A 16,996-nucleotide genomic window follows, 5' to 3' on the forward strand; every position below is an offset into this window, starting at 1 on the left:
CTCTCTCTCTCCCTCTCGACTCTTTCATTTATATGTGGATGAAACCTTTATTGTGCAAGCCTAGCAATTAAGTGATCATACAGTATAAAGAGTGAGGTATGAGATCCATGGGGTACAGAACAGTGGGAGCAGAATAGGGGCTGGATAACAATAGTACAGAAGGAGAGAAAGTGCTAGAGCAGAGTTTTCTGTTTGAAAATTCATTGGTTTTTGAAGCTCTGGCTTGTCTATTTGTCATATTAATTATTAATTGTTAATTATTAATCATTTGTTTTGTGTAAGTGTTTTATACTGATCAACTTGTATGTTTTAACACGAGAGAATTACACGTGGGAACGCATATGTGTGCTGTTTAACAATAACGTGCATGTTTTCATGTTTAAACGTTGCTGAGTGCTGTTTATTTTTAAAGCACGAAACGCTTTCGAATTAATGCTTTTCTATGTTGCAAAGGCTAGATAATTACATACACATAAGGGTATTAGTGGGGTTAACACTGTTTAATCACTATGCTGTGGTAACGTTGTTTTTGTCTCTTTAAATTAAGATGGTCTATTGTGGCCTGGTGAGGCCTAGTAAAAGATGGTCGACATCTAGAGCCTGGTGTCGAGTAAGCGGTTGAAATGAAAAGGCCTTGCTGAAAATGGATAAGAGTCATCTGTCCACAGTCCTTGCCTACTCCATCTGTCTAGTGAGTGTTTGATTTGAGCTATAGTGACCTCCCAGTTATCTTCAACAATCTCTTGCATTTGGGTTTTAATCCGAATGCCTAGGTACGTTACTTCGTTTGTAACCCGAGAGTCATTAAATTGTATATTCTTTGTACAAAGAATTTGGGTTTTTTCCGCATTTAATTTATACCCAGACATCCTTCCGAAATTTTTAGCCAATAATTCGATCTCCTCAATAGCCTCCCTAGGATCAGTGGTCACTATAGCGATATCATCTGCATATGCAAATACTGTATATAAAATACCGGTAGCTGAAAAGGGTTTGATGCGTGGAGAATTCTGTAAGTTTATAATAAAAGGATGAATATAAAGAGCGAAAAGTAAGGGAGAACAGGGACACCCTTGTCTTGTTCCTCTAGTGATATTGATCTTTTCGGATTTTAGACCCATAGATGTGATTCTGGCAGTTGGTACATTGTATAATACCTGAATTGCCATTAAAAAAACTTTCCCAAAACCCATCCTTCTCATCACTTCCCATAAATAAACCCACTCCACGCGATCAAAAGCCTTCTCAGCATCAAGAAGTATCAAGGCCAAATTCCTTTTTTTGACATCTGCAAAATCAAATAAAGTGATAACTTTATTGATATGGGAGACCGTACCTCTTTTTGGTATAAAACCATGCTGATTTAAAGTTACTAAAGAAGATATAACTTTGGATAGACGATTGGCTAGCATTTTAGAATATAGTTTGCTGTCACAATTAAGTAAGGAAATTGGACGATATGATCCAGGTATTTCAGGAGGTTTCCCTTTTTTACTGAAAATGACTATAGAAGCGTCATTCCATGTAGCAGGTGCTATTCCCATTTGTGCCATCCTGAGCGTATCTAACAATACATTCTTTAATGGCTCGAAGAAGCATTTATATACTTCCCCAGGAATAAAGTCAGGGCCAGCTGCCTTCCCATTGGGTATTTGCCTAATCGCCTCCTCTAGTTCTTCCATGGTAAAGGGACTATCTAAAATATCTGCTTCCACTTTGTTTAATCGATTTAGCACGGCAGCATCGGGAATCTGAGCCGTAGTAGGGTTTGATTGCCGAGTATATAGTTCCGCATAAAATTGACAAAATACTTCTAGAATTTCCGACGGAGCTTCCCGAGCCACCCCAAATTGGTCCCGTACCTTTGAAATCACCCGAGAGGTAGACTTCATTTTTAATCTCAAGGCTAGAGAGCGGCCTATAGATTCACCATATTCGTAAATATGTCTTCTATTTACCAGATATTTACGCGCGATCTCTTCAGCCCATACTCCTGTGATGGTCATTTTACATTGTGTGATTTTTTCTTCCATGAGCAATATTTGAGTTAAATTATCTTTTTTTGTCAGGGCTTTAGCAAGATCAACTTCCGCAGCCTCTAATTGCTGATAAAACACCCTCATTTGTGATCACAATTTGTTTTGATGGAATAATCCAAACTTTGTTGTTTCTCCTCTAAAGCAGGCCTTAAATGTATCCCAGACTATCGCGATATTAGCCGATCCTAAATTAATACTAAAAAATTCTGTCATCCATTCCGTTATATAATTTCTATATTGTACATCAAGACACAGCTTCCTATCAAATGAGAAACTTTTTAAAGTATTTATCTCGGCCGACATTGAACACTCAATCATAAGGGGAGAGTGATCCGAAGTAACTCTGGGGAAAGTCTGTATCCTTGTATGTGTATGAAAAGTTGAAGATATAAAAAAATAATCTAATCGGACAAGTTTTCTATGTGGTGCGGAATAATACGTGTATCCTGGGAAAGAGGGGTATTTTTTACTCCAAATGTCCACCAATCCGTGATCTTCGACTAGATTGTATAGGGCTTTAAAGACCCGTGGTTTCCGTCCCTGATAGTGTGCTAAACCTCTCATTAATTCCGTAGTACTTAAGTTAATATTCAGATCTCCACATAGGATTAACGGGGCTCTCCAATTAGCTAGCTCCATATTTAGTGAATCTAAAACTTCAGCCTCATCCATATTAGATCCGTATATTGAACAGATTGTGAAAATCCAGTTCCGTACTGTGAGTTCCGCAATCACCCATCTACCCCATTTATCGGCTAATTTGCGACCCGCTGTACAATATCCAGGTCTTGATAAAATCATAACCCCTCTAGTATTGTTAACTTGTTGAGAAGCTACAATCAACGTATAGCCTAAATCAGCTATTAGAAACCTATTGTCCCAAGAAAGATGTGTCTCCTGCAAACATAGAATATCAGGTTGAATAAAACGGATTTCTGCGGCTATTCTCCGTCTTTTATTACTAGAGTTTAGCCCTGATACATTAAAGGAACAAATTTTTACATTTCGAGACATTAAGCATTACTCTCAAAATCAAAATCAATATAATAAATATCCACAATACAATAATACTCCAACCAAACTGAAGATTATACAAAAATGAACTCATAGCATACGTACATCGTTCAAGAATATCAATTTCGGAACTGTCGTTTGGAACCGTCAAGGAATTTTTTTTGTTTTTCCTCCCCTTGTCCCCAACCCACCACCAACACCAACTACCCCTCCCCCCCCCCTGCCCCCCCCCACCCCAGTGACCCCTCCCTTAATCGAGGCTTTCGGACTCAGTCCTGAGGATGGAAATGAGCGTCAGCCCCTCTGTCAACCCGACAGCTCTATCTACTCTGTTGAAAAAGAAAAAGAAAAAAAAAAAAAAAAAAAGAAGCCCAATTCTTGGGAAGAACCCCTTCTTGCTATTGTCCTCTAAAACTCTTTTCTAAATCAAATCTTTGCTCTCATTCCTAATCCTAATCCTAATCCTAGGATGGCCCCAAAGATCTAGCTAGACATAATTATCCCATAAGCTATCACATCCCTGGATTATGAATTATTATAAGAGTGTTTCTTGTTATCAAAATAAAAGAAAAGGAAACAGGAGAAAAAAGGATTCATTTTACAGGTCCTTCAAAGAATGCAAATACTCTTTGGCTAGGGCAACATTAGTGAAGAATCTCGATTTTTCTTTGTAAGTCACTTTGAGTTTTGCGGGGTTCATAATGTAAGCCTGTGCGCCTCGTTTTTGAAATACATCCACCAATTGTCGTAATTGCCAACGAATATCCATAGTGTATTTGGAGTAATCGGGTACCGTAAAAAAAGTAAAGCCTTCCGCCATGGACTTGCTGTTTGGCCGAGTTTGCAAATAGACCTCTTCTCTGGCTCGAAAACTATTGAAGGCGACCAGAATAGGCCTCGGTCGAGAACTTGTGTTTTGCCCGGGACGAGACTGAATATTGAAAGGGAATCTGTGGGCCCTTTCAATTTCTCGATCCCAATCCCATTTACTTAGGCCAGGAAAAGCTTTCTGGAAAAGGTCCACTACAAACTTCCGTGGATCTTGACCTTCGTCGCCTTCGGAAATCTGCAGAACTCTTAAGTTATTACGTCGAGATCGATTTTCCATATCGGCCATTCGCCAGAGCACATCATCTCTATTACTACTCAAGATCTCAGTGGCTTTTTTTTGCTTGGACATATCATCCTCAATATTGGATATGCGTGTTTCCACTTCTGTAAATCGCTCTCCAAAATCTGATTGCGCTTTTACAAGCCGTCTGATCGAACCCTGTAGCTTCCGACAAGAATTTTGAATCTTCTGACTGTCTAGTGCAGTTTTATCCATGTGACTCAAGATGGTTTGATAAATTGTAGTGAGAGTGATGTCCGCCATTTGACTTTCCTGAAAATCAGCAGCACCGACAGCCAGAGATGTATCGCGGCCTCTTACTGTGATGGGGGTATCCTCTTCCCCAAGCTCGCCGCTAGCATTCACCTCGTCTTCAAAAGAGTCAGGTTCCCCCTCAATAGACATTTGTCTCGTGTATTGTGCCGCCAAATCCTCACATGAGGAGACTGAATTCTCTGAAACTGAGAAAAAATCTCCGGATTCGACCTCTGAAGGCATAAGCCTAGCGGGCTCTTCACAGATTAAATTGTCACTCACCGTTAAAGCCACGGAAGGTGATAAGCATCTACGTTCTTTTTCACTGTTTTCATTACAAGTCGCGGGTTTTAATACATCTTCCTCATCTGCCTCTTTCAAAATTTCGTCTGCGGCAGAAACATCAGATGGAGGCGTAGAGCAAATATTAGCCGATTGAGGCTCATTAGCTGAAAACCCTTGGCGTTTTTGTCCGGTGTTAGAAAACAATGTCATTATGGTTTGTTTAACTTTCCCTGACGGTGGATGAACGCTGGATTCTCTCTCACCTTTTTTTGCTGCAGGGATAGAAGTCTTTAGTTCCTGTCCACGACCCTTCCGCGCTTGTTTTGGAGCCATTGCACCTTTCTTCAGCAAATCCGTCTCTATACCTTTCTTCAGCAAATCCGTGTCTATACTCGCAGAATACTCGCCACGAAGCCAAGCCGGTACATCTGTGCTGGTCACCGCCCACCACGCTCTTCGCAGCCTCCACAGTGCAGCTACAGCGGCAACTGCCTCCAACATCAGCACTTAACGGATATCGGCGTTTGACAAACTCTTGGCATACCAGTATCCGAAAGGTAAATGAAGCGAAAGTTCTTCTTAGAAGAAGGATTTTTTCTCACAGAGAGATAGTCCGCTCTCATAAACCACGAACGACACACAGCATAATATAGAGCTGCGGGACAGAGGAGGATCGGCTCAAGCAGCCGGCACGAAAGCTCGCACAGACGCCATCTTGCCCCAAAAAAAACATGTATGTTTCCTTTGTTTGAATCCCTATAAAAATTGTTAGCCTAGAGAGGGTCTTTGCCACTTGCCATTTTGCCTTTCCTTCCCGAATCTGCGTTGGTGAGGATCGTTGCTGAGAGGACTGCGTCTTGAGAGACTTTACCGAGAGACTCGTCCTGACCCGTTCTGACATTTAGCTAGAATAGGTAACTATGAGAAAAATGATTTATTCTGATTTATTTCCTTTGACTAATTTTAGATAAAGCATTATAATTTTTAATACGGTGTTGGTTATTATTTCTTGTCAATTATTGAGTACTATGTTTTGATTATTATGGTATAGATTGTTTAGATTATGTTTCAGGGCAGTTACAATAACCAGGTCTTATCGACCTCGATATAGATGCAGGGTGTTTAGGAGTTTTCTTTCCACAGGTTTAGTGCTGGTAGAGTATTTGAGCGTATGTTAGTGAAATGGGCCCTAGTGTGTGATGAGTGTATGTGCGTGTAACTGTGAAATTACTCTATCTGTGGAAGTAAGGATAATATATTCACCCTGATCTCTATCAATTCAAACAAAGGAAAGATACATAAATGTTCATCTCATCCGCTGAGTCTCCGAGCAAAAGCGAGAAGGAAAGAATGTAGCTTCGTTACATTTGGAAAAATCTCCGCTCAGAAAAATCACAAAAATAAAAAGACAGAACAGGAACTAAACATCTCAAAGTATCTTTTAACTTCCACACGTTTCCCTCCGATGAGCTCAGAACTCAGAGTCTTTCTTTAAAGCTCCTTTGTTTTCCAAGGCTACCAAGCTGTCGTCCAAGAGCATTTGGAGACAAGCCCAGAACTGCTGCTGTCCTCACGGAAAGTTTTAACCAGGCAAGGACTGTGGACAGATGACTCTTATCCATTTTCAGCAAGGCCTTTTCATTTCAACCGCTTACTCGACACCAGGCTCTAGATGTCGACCATCTTTTACTGGGCCTCACCAGGCCACAATAGACCATCTTAATTTAAAGAGACAAAAACAACGTTACCACAGCATAGTGATTAAACAGTGTTAACCCCACTAATACCCTTATGTGTATGTAATTATCTAGCCTTTGCAACATAGAAAAGCATTAATTCGAAAGCGTTTCGTGCTTTAAAAATAAACAGCACTCAGCAACATTTAAACATGAAAACATGCACGTTATTGTTAAACAGCACACATATGCGTTCCCACGTGTAATTCTCTCGTGTTAAAACATACAAGTTGATCAGTATAAAACACTTACACAAAACAAATGATTAATAATTAACAATTAATAATTAATATGACAAATAGACAAGCCAGAGCTTCAAAAACCAATGAATTTTCAAACAGAAAACTCTGCTCTAGCAATCCCCCCTTTGGTGATTTTATCACCAAATAACCCCAAAAAAAAAAAATTAGTGAAAATTTAGTCCCATTTTAGGAGAAATCGGAAATGTCTTTTTCTCCTTACACAACACTACACATCATCCCTCTTTGTTTCTAAGTAGACACTCTCCCTCAATTCTTCTAATTCAATTTCTTGTGGTTCTCTTTTAAAAATTGTATTTCTCTTTTCAGGCTCACTTTTAAATTTCTTTTTCCCTCCCCTGTTTTTACAACACAAACACACCAATCTTAGTATCAATAGAGCAACAATTATACAAGTTAAAGGAAACAATATCCTACCTATAATAGTACTACCTATTTTTGCAATAAAACTCTTAACAGCTATCACCTTACTAGCTAATTTAGTCCAGACACTTTCAGCTTCAAGTGGTACTAATTCTTCATGCAAATCAGTAATATTTTTGATATAGACCTTCAGGTCTTTGCTTTCGTCAGGAATGTAAGTGCAACAATGTTGAACTTTCTGCATTCCACAGACTCCACCTTCCTTGGCCAATAGAATATCAAGGGCAAGTCGATTTTGCATAGACATGGCACGTACGGCAATCAATTCCGTATTCACCAAATGAAACCCTCCAGCGGTATTTGTCGATAAGCGATCAACCACTGTTGACAGTTTCCGAATTCCATAAGCATTTAAAGAAATTCCCACTGCTGGAATTAAAGCACCAAAAATGTCACCTACAATCTCTGACCAAGTTTCTCTCCTAAAACGCGTTAGTAAATTAATATGTTCTACATCTTCTATTTTATCTATATGAAAGATCTTTGGAAAAACCAGGCCCACATAACACGTGCCATACCAATGGTCAGGCAACTTGTAATAAGCCTTGTTCCCACAAACATAATACACTCCTGGAAAAACTGTATCTTCTCCACCTCTGAAACCCCATCCTGTTGCAATGAAGTATGTATCATGACACTCACTAGTCCCAACAAAGTATGTATCATATTGGGATTTCCTCCTTGTAATGCACAGCTTACCCTTCTGTGGTGCATCTAGAGCTAAAGTTGGACTAGCCCCATTTCTCAACTCTTTTCCCATCTCAATGTCCCAAATTGTCTCACTCACTTCATATTTCCCTGCTTTCTCATGCATGCTCAATCTCCTTTCCTCTACCATATCTAGGAAAGCTTTCTCCTCTTCTTTCAGACTGCAAGTTAAATTATTCTTAAAAATGTAATCTAATGTTAATCCTTCTTTCTCAATAAAAATCTCACCAAACATGTTAGCTTCTTTAGCTGGATTCAGCTCTTTGTTCATTGGCAAATGCCCAAAAATACTATCTCTGTTAGACATCTTATAATCTATTTTCCCTAACAAATAAAAAACACTACTTAAAACACTACAAGAAATTCCATACGTAGCTGGTAAATGGTGATAAGTAACACCCTCTGAAACGGATGCAGGTAATTGCATACAGACGTAGCAATCCCTGACTTCCATTGTTTTCACATATTCGTATAACAGCTTTGAAAAAACATTACTAGAAAAATTATTAATTGACCTATCTTTATGTACGTAAGTATTACTAATTCTATTTTGTGAACTCTCTGTATGTATCCCAAATGTACTAAAAGTAACTAATAAAGCTAAAACACCCCATAGTAGCACTAATAATCCAGTACAGCAGCAGCACATTCTACACCATCTTCTTAAGAAGGCACATCTATTTTGGTTATTCTCTATGTTAGCCATTTTACTACTTTGACCGTGTCTTTTGACTTAGCCTCTACTACTCCACTACTTGAGACTTTTAAATTCTGGATTACTTCAGACAATCAATTTCAGTTTTCTTCTTCTTTCACTTTCTCCAAGTGATTTCTTCTTCACTCAATTTGGATATTCATCACTTTTCACTTCATTTTCTTCAACATCAAATTGTATTAAATCTCCAACGATATCCTCAGTATCCGACTTTTCATCAATATCAGTCAATATTACTTTCAGGATTTCACCAGTATCTTCCTCAACCACTTCTCGTACGGTCTCCTCTGGATTTCCTTGACTTTCTGTCTCTTCACCTTCAGACAGTGCCACGTACGTCCATTCCGGCGACCTATACTTCCGGTTAGGTTTTCTTATTCTCTTGATCTCTTCTGGTTCTTTTGACACTTTTCTCTTTTCACCTCTTGCTTGATTTTGACTCGTCACCTCATTCACTTGTTCAGCTTTCGAGTCATTTGCTCTTATTACTCTATATCTCAGCCTCTTTATTCTGTTGTTAGGCCAAAGATCTCCTTTCACAACCTTTTTCGGTCTTGTTCCTGTATTGTTTCTTTCTCCAATCCAAGTTCTCTTTCTCAGAACTCGACCCTCTGATTTCTCATTTTCATTTTCATCCGATTCTGTTTCAAATGCCTCTGATTCTTCAGCAGTTTTCTTTTGCTCCACAGTCTTTTTCACCACTGTTTGAGACTTCCCTACTTCTGTCCCTCCTCGGGTCTCCGACACGCAATCTTCTTGCTGTCTACTTGTCCCTTCACCTAGCTTGTCAAGAATGTTCCCTACACCTCCTCGGGGGTCTTCCGCAATCTGTCCCTCTCTATCTTCTTCTGACCCTACTTCTTCAAGTGTAATCTCAAGTGGTTCTTCAATTTGCTCCTCTTCTGATTCAGGAGTAGTCTTTATGGAATTACTCTTTTCTTTTCTTTTTCCTTCACTGCTTTTCAGAACTTCAGGCTTTTTCACAGAATCTGATCTCTTTTCTGATACTCTCAGTGGTTCACTTGAAGCTTTTTCTGCTTCTTTCCTCACTGGTTCTGTATCTTCATCATCACTGGAATCTGACTCTTCAAAATACTCCTTACCAGTCCCATTCTTTGGATTTGGAACTCTCAGAGTATGACTCGCATGTACCCAGTTTTTCACTCCAGCACACTTTACTGCAGTTGTCGTAGTCAGAATGACTTGTCTTGGCCTTCCCCACCTTGGAACCAAGCAATTTCTTCTTCTGTGCACCTTAATCCTCACCCAGTCCCCTGGACTCAGATCATGAGCTTGCTTCTTCTCAAGTGTGGTAGCTTCTTCTCCAACCTGGTGAAACACAGAATGAACTGCGTCAGCCAGGCCTTTACAGTAATCCAAAATCATGTCATCAGTTATTGTCATCAACTTATTGACAGGTACAAATGCATGTCGCATTGCACGTCCCATGATTATCTCGTGCGGACTTAAACCAGTAGTTCTATCTGGAGTAGATCTGATAGTCATCAGCACTATAGGCAAAACATCGGGCCATTTCATACCAGTGGCTAAACACATCTTACCAATCCTATTCTTGATTGTGCCATTAATCTGCTCAACCACACCAGAAGCCTCTGGTCGGTATGCACAATGTAGCTTCTGCTGTATGCTTAATGCCTCACAAATCAAACTCATGAGTTCATTATAGAAGTGTCCACCTCTATCAGACTCAATCGTTACTGGAAACCCGTACCTAGGAATCAACTCTCTTAACAGTAACTTTGCCACTGTTATTCCATCATTTCTCCTAGTCGGATAGGCCTCCACCCATCTTGAAAACAAACAGACTACCACTAGAACATACCTCAGTCTGTTCACTTGGGGCATTTCAATGAAATCAATCTGCATTCTTGTAAAAGGACCTCCTTCTCTGCCTATTGTTCCCAGACTCACCACTGTCTTTTTCCCAGTGTTAAACTGCTGGCAAATCAAACATCTTTGACAGATGCTCTCTGCAATTGTCCTGAACTTTGCATTGTACCAGGTTTGCTTGAACGACCTGATCATCGCGTCCCTCCCCAAATGTCCCTGGCCATGATACATTCTTGCCATTGACGACAAAATGGAGTTTGGCATTACTGGTCTGCCATCTCTATAGACCCTAACATGGTCTGTTTCTCTTGGGGCACATCCTGCCTTAATCCAATCTTTCTTCTCTTCCTCTCCTGCCTCATCCTGCAACTGTTTCACTTCATCCCATGTCTCTAAGACATTAGTAAACATCACAGAACAAAAAGACATTTCACTTTCTCGTTCCCGATTAATGGACTGGTTTGTTTTTGCACAGTATTGCGCAATGTCATTGGCATACCTATTGCCAACTGTCACAAAATCCGTTCCTTGACCATGAGCAGCACACTTTACAACTGCTAACTCTTTAGGTAACTGTATTGCCTCAAGTAATTTCCCAATCATTTCAGCATTCTTTATTGGAGTCCCACTCGACGTCAAGAAACCTCTTTGTAGCCAAAGTTGGCCAAAATCATGCACAACTCCAAATCCATACTGACTATCAGTCATCACAGTCGTCCTCAAATCTTTTCCAATTTCACAAGCTTTTGTCAACGCCACCAATTCAGCAACTTGCGCAGATTTCACTCCTTTCAATGGTGATGCTTCCATAACCTCTGAAACCTTGCACACTGCATATGCTGCACATAGCACACCCTCATCATTCATCAGGCATGATCCATCCACAAACAACACATGATCACTCTCATGTAAGGGAAGATCCCTTATGTCTGGTCTCGGTTTTGTACAGTACTCAAGCACATCCAAACAATTATGATCATCTTCTGTTTTCACCCCCACATTTTCAATATCCGGCAACAATGTCGCTGGATTCACATTCACACATCTCTCAAGAGTCACATTTGATGCTCCCAGAATCACTTTCTCATATTTAGTCAGCCGACTATGTGACATGTACTGGGTTCTGCTTCTTCTCAAAAGAATTGCCACATTGTGAGGTACGAATACCCTTACAGGATATCCCATTATGATTCCCTCACTCTGTTCCAGGCTTCTGCATGTTGCAGCCACAGATTTCAAACAACCTGGTAAACCTACAGCTACAGGGTCAAGTGTCGATGAGAAGTACGCAATAGGCCTTCTCAGTAATCCGTGTTTCTGAATTAACACTGAAAGTGCACATCCATTTCTCTCACTGCAGTACAACTCAAATTCCTTTTCGTAATCTGGCATACCCAAAGCTGGAGCTTCACACATTCTATTTTTCAGCTCCTCAAATGCTGCCATTTGTTCTCCATCTAGTTCCAATGGGTCTGTCATCTCACTTTTTGTCAGCTTAATCAGTGGCTTTGCTATCAGGGAAAAATTAATTATCCACTGACGACAATAACCCACCATACCCAGGAACATTCTCACTTCCCTCTGGGTTTTCGGGGCTTTCATTCCCCTGATGATTTTGATCCTGTCATCAGTCACCTTTCTCAGACCTTTTTCAATATTGTGTCCAAGATAATGCACCTCTTTCTTGCAGAATTGCAATTTGGCTGGAGATACTTTTAACCCTCCATCTGCCAGATGATTCAGTAAAGCTATAGTATCTACTTCACAAGCTTCACGTGTCTTTGATACCACAAGTAGGTCATCAATATACTGCACTAGTACTGAGTTTTCAGGCATGATCAAGCTCTCCAATGATTTTTTCAATAACTGATTGAATATCGAAGGACTCTCTGTATACCCCTGTGGGATACGACACCATGCTAAAATACGCTGGCCAAACCTAAATGCAAAAATCGGCTGGCTGTCATGATGCAATGGAATTGAAAAGAACGCATGACACAAATCAATCACTGTATACCACTCAGCATCATGTGGAATCTGATACAAAATCACTGATGGATTTGGCACAATAGGACAACATGCCACCACAATTTGATTAATTTTTCTCAAATCCTGTACGATCCTAAATTTCCCATTTGGCTTTTTCAACCCCATTATCGGTGAATTACACGGACTACTCAGTAGTTCTCTCAGAACTCCCTGCTGAATCATTTTCTCAATTATAGGAGTTATTCCTTCAATTATTTCTGGTGTCATTTTGTACTGAGGAATGTTAGGATACGTAATTCCCTCTTCCACTGAAATTTTCACAGGATCTACATTATTCATCAATCCCACATCCTCTCCAGTAAAATCCCAAACTGTCCTTTTCACTGTGTCTCTCAGTTCTCGAGGCAGATCCTCCGGATCAAACACTGCAAATGCACCAATTAACTCACTTTCTCTATTTTCTAGAGTCACTCGGTACAAAACATCCTCATCTGGTGTCTCAAAGGCTATTCCATCCGGTGTACAAAAAATTGTACAATTCATCTTGCACAATAGGTCCCTACCTAACAGGTTCACTGGACTAGTGTCACAAACAATAAACCTGTGCATGTCTGAAAATTTCCCTATCTGCACCCTTACTGGTTCAGTAAGACGTGTCCTGATTTGTGTATTTGCTACACCAACTACTTGGATTGCTTCATCCGAGAGAGGAAGATTTCTAATATCTGTTGACCTGACAGTTGATCTTGTCGCACCTGTGTCTACTAAAAAAGTAACACTTTCCTCATTTATTTTCCCATCCACAAATGGTCCTGCCTGGTCTATTTCTAGAGTTGCACCAAGTATGCACTCTTCCTCCTCTCTTCGGCACCGTCAATAATCACCCTCAGACTCACTCCCTTCATTCTTTAACAAGTACTGTTGTACCTGGTTAGAACGCCTTGGTTTGTTTACCTGTTCATCATTGTAGAATCCTGAATCCTGATTATACTTTTGTGACCCTCTATTCTGCGGCAAGGGCGGTTTTGGCTCTTGACTCTGCTGTCTCACAACTTTCTGTTGTTGCTGCTGTTGATTATTTCCTTCGTTCTGCACCTGTTGATTTAAGGGTTTACCCTCGTTATTCACTAATGGTGGATTAGTGCATTCAGACCTCCAATGTCCCAGTTGGCCACAGTTGTGACATGGGAACTTCTTCTTTGCTTCTTCAAGATTCCCCTTTCCTTTTCCTGCATATCTAGGTCTATTCCCTGCATTATTTCCTGCATTATTCGCCTGTTCCACCAACTGTGCTTCCTGTCTTTCCGCAACCTTCACTTGTGCCCACATTGCTTTCTCTTTCAGCTTTCTTTGTTTTGCTTCAATTTCATCACTGAAGTATTTTGCATGTCTCAGAATCTCATCTATTTTCTTACTCTGCCAATCCACTGTGTTCTCACGAATTCTCTCACTAATCTCAGGTCTCAGGCCATATACAAATCTGTATACAAAATGACTCAAATCTTTGTCACCCAGGTGCTCATCTCCACTGAATTGTTTAAATGCCAGTATCAGCCTCTCGTAAAAAGCATGAACTGATTCCTTTGCTTCCTGTTGTGTTCGATCTATTTTAACCCAGTCTGTCTCTTTTGCAGGTACCTTACTCTTCAGGTAAACCATCACCTGATCATACTTTCTCATTACCTCTGGATCTGGTGCTCCTGTTCTTGGATCTCTTGGATATTCCTCAGTAAGCCAACTCACAACTATTTTACACTCAGTCCACAAGTCTGCTGGAACAATTATATCAAACAGACTATTCAGGTCAACCCACAGCACTTTTGACAATTTCACAAACCTATCTACCTGCCTATACCACTCGACGGGCTTTTCTCTCAATCGAGGGAAATCATTCGTAAATGATAAAATATCCTGTCTGGTCCAAGGAACATGTACATATCCTCCTCCAGGTATTTCTCTCATAGGATAATTATCCACTGGTTTCTCCTTTTCTCTCACTGGAAATGCTGAATAAGTCTTATCTCCAGATTCTTCTCTTTTCTTGTACCACCTATCCTTCCACTTTTCTACGTCTCCCCATCTGCGCAATAATGCGACCATTTCCTTAATCTGTCCTGTTCTACCAGTACCATTCATATTCTCTATGTCCTTGTCCGTGAAGTCCATCCTATAAGTTTTCTGCAAAGCCTTCACTTTGTCAATGTCAACTCCCTGATCATTCGCTATTGCTCTTAACCTGTCATGTGTATTTCTCGCTCTCCAGGTAATATTCTTGCACATGAATAACAACTCATCTTCAGGACGATTTTTAAGAATCTCTGTTGGAACTGTCCCTACTACAAGCTCTTCTAATTCCACACGTAACCTAGCCACATCAACCACCTGTGTATCTTTATCCTTTTTCTGAAGAACCTTCATCCATTCATTCAAGTCTTCAGCTGTGATTTCTGTAGTTTTTCTCACTGGAACCACTTTCTTTTGTGCCTCTAAAATCGGCATCCCTGAACAACTAGCTTCACTAGCATCCAGTCCTTCACTACATGTGTCATGTCTGGATTGTCTCAGATCACTACTTTCTGTCCTTCTTCCTGAATCTCCTGAGGGACCAGCTGAACTTGTTAACTTATTCCCAACATATGGAATCACCAAACCATTTTCACCTGTCCTCTGCTTATCAAACACAGGCATAACCGGACCTATAGTTACAGGCACCGTAACAGCTTCCAGATTCTTTGTTAACTCCCTAATCTTTTCAGTCAGCTCTGTTGTAGTTCTGGCTAGTTCTCTTGTATTTCCGTCAGCACCTTGACTCTCTCTCTCCCTGAAAGGATTACCACTTCTTAACTCAGGTGTCACATTTTCAATGTTACTCACTATATCTCTTATCGGAGAAACAATTGGTGTACTCTCGTCTGGTTCTGGTCTATATGGAGGTGGTCTCTTGTAAATCATGTCATTCAAGACCTCATCCTCATATTCATTAACTCCATATCTTCTCATTTCTGACTCAGGAACCCTTTCTGCTCCCCCTTCAACTGTTCTCATCGGATATAATCCCTCTGTCATACTAGCATCTCGCCATCTTTTCATTCGATCATGATGAGTTTCACGATCATGTCTCCTCCCAAATATGTACCTATAATGTCCTCCGGACCTCTGCTTTTCTCGCTCATGTACTTCCTCTTCCCATTCCACTAAAGCCTCAAACTGTGTCGGCCTTGGTTTTGGGTCAAGACATAACATCTTTTCCCGTAAATTTCTCAACAGGGCCAGATTAAATGAACCATGTTCTGGAAATGCTAGAACACCATCCTCTTTGGTATACCTAACCCAGTTCTCCAACCATATACAGGTATGATACCCATATTTCGCAGCCATGAAGGATGCAGGTGTTTTCGCTGGAGGCAATAATTCACCCTCTCTCGTCTTAACATTTTTATCCTTATCAAACCACTTTTTAATTTTTCCAAAGAACGTTTTCTTCTTTTTCTCTTCTTGGTAATACATTTTAGCGTTTACCAAAACTTTCTAATCCCTTCCGTATTATAAATATACAATACGAATTTTCAACCAATAACAGCGCGACTCACACTAACGCACCAATCCTGGAACGTCTACGTCACTAGAATAGCTCTTCCAATCCTTGCGCGGCTCACACCAACGCACCAATCCCAGCGCGAACTCTATTCTGATCCACTATCCAATCAGAGCGCGGTCTGTATGACGTCAGCAGTCGCTGCAGTCGCCTGTCTCCTGTCTCCTGTCACTCGTCTACCCCTCCTTTACAAAATCTCTCAGTAGACTTCGTGTCAAAATTTTTACAAAATCTATTAGTTACAACATAAAAACATCTCCATTGTCTGCTTCGCTAACCACAGAATAGTAAAGAAAATCTATTTCTCAAGAGTCAACAACTTTCATACATCCCTTAACTGCTTCCTCTAGGACTTGTCCAAAGAGTCTTACAATCAATTAAATGTATAAGCATTCACGCACATTCATACAAGAAAATATAGTACATGCACACAGAATCCTGCTTCCAGAGAACAGCGAACAATCTGTCCCACTACAGAATTATAGCACACATTAACAAAACCAAGCAGCTTTCCTCTGCCCAGTTCCTCAAACAAGCTCAGAGAATACCTATTACTCCTCCCGCGATAAGCTTTAACGGCGAACCTTACGGATCCCTGGGACTTAAGACCAGAGTTTCACAGATAACCTTCACTACCATACGCACTCCTTATATACCAGAAATATCTAACAGTAACATACGACAATGTCACTATTTCCGAACCCAGACAATGTGACGCGCAACTTCAATTGTCACACGTTTTTTCCTTACAATCCCGTCTTTCCCGAGAGCAGCATATATACTTCCCTCTGCCCTACTAGGGAACTGCTACTAGCTCCCAAGTTCCAGAAGCACTACATATAACTCACCATGACGACTCCAACATATAGTATTAGTACATATACCAACATCAATCAATAATCAATAATCAATAAGCTAATATACAAGCAATCTTATCAGATCAAGACAATCATCAATAACCATCACAACTCTGCTACCAGGAAATTGATAGAGATCAGGGTGAATATATTATCCT

Source organism: Triturus cristatus, chromosome 10 (assembly GCF_964204655.1).
Source record: "Triturus cristatus chromosome 10, aTriCri1.1, whole genome shotgun sequence".
Taxonomy (NCBI): domain Eukaryota; kingdom Metazoa; phylum Chordata; class Amphibia; order Caudata; family Salamandridae; genus Triturus; species Triturus cristatus.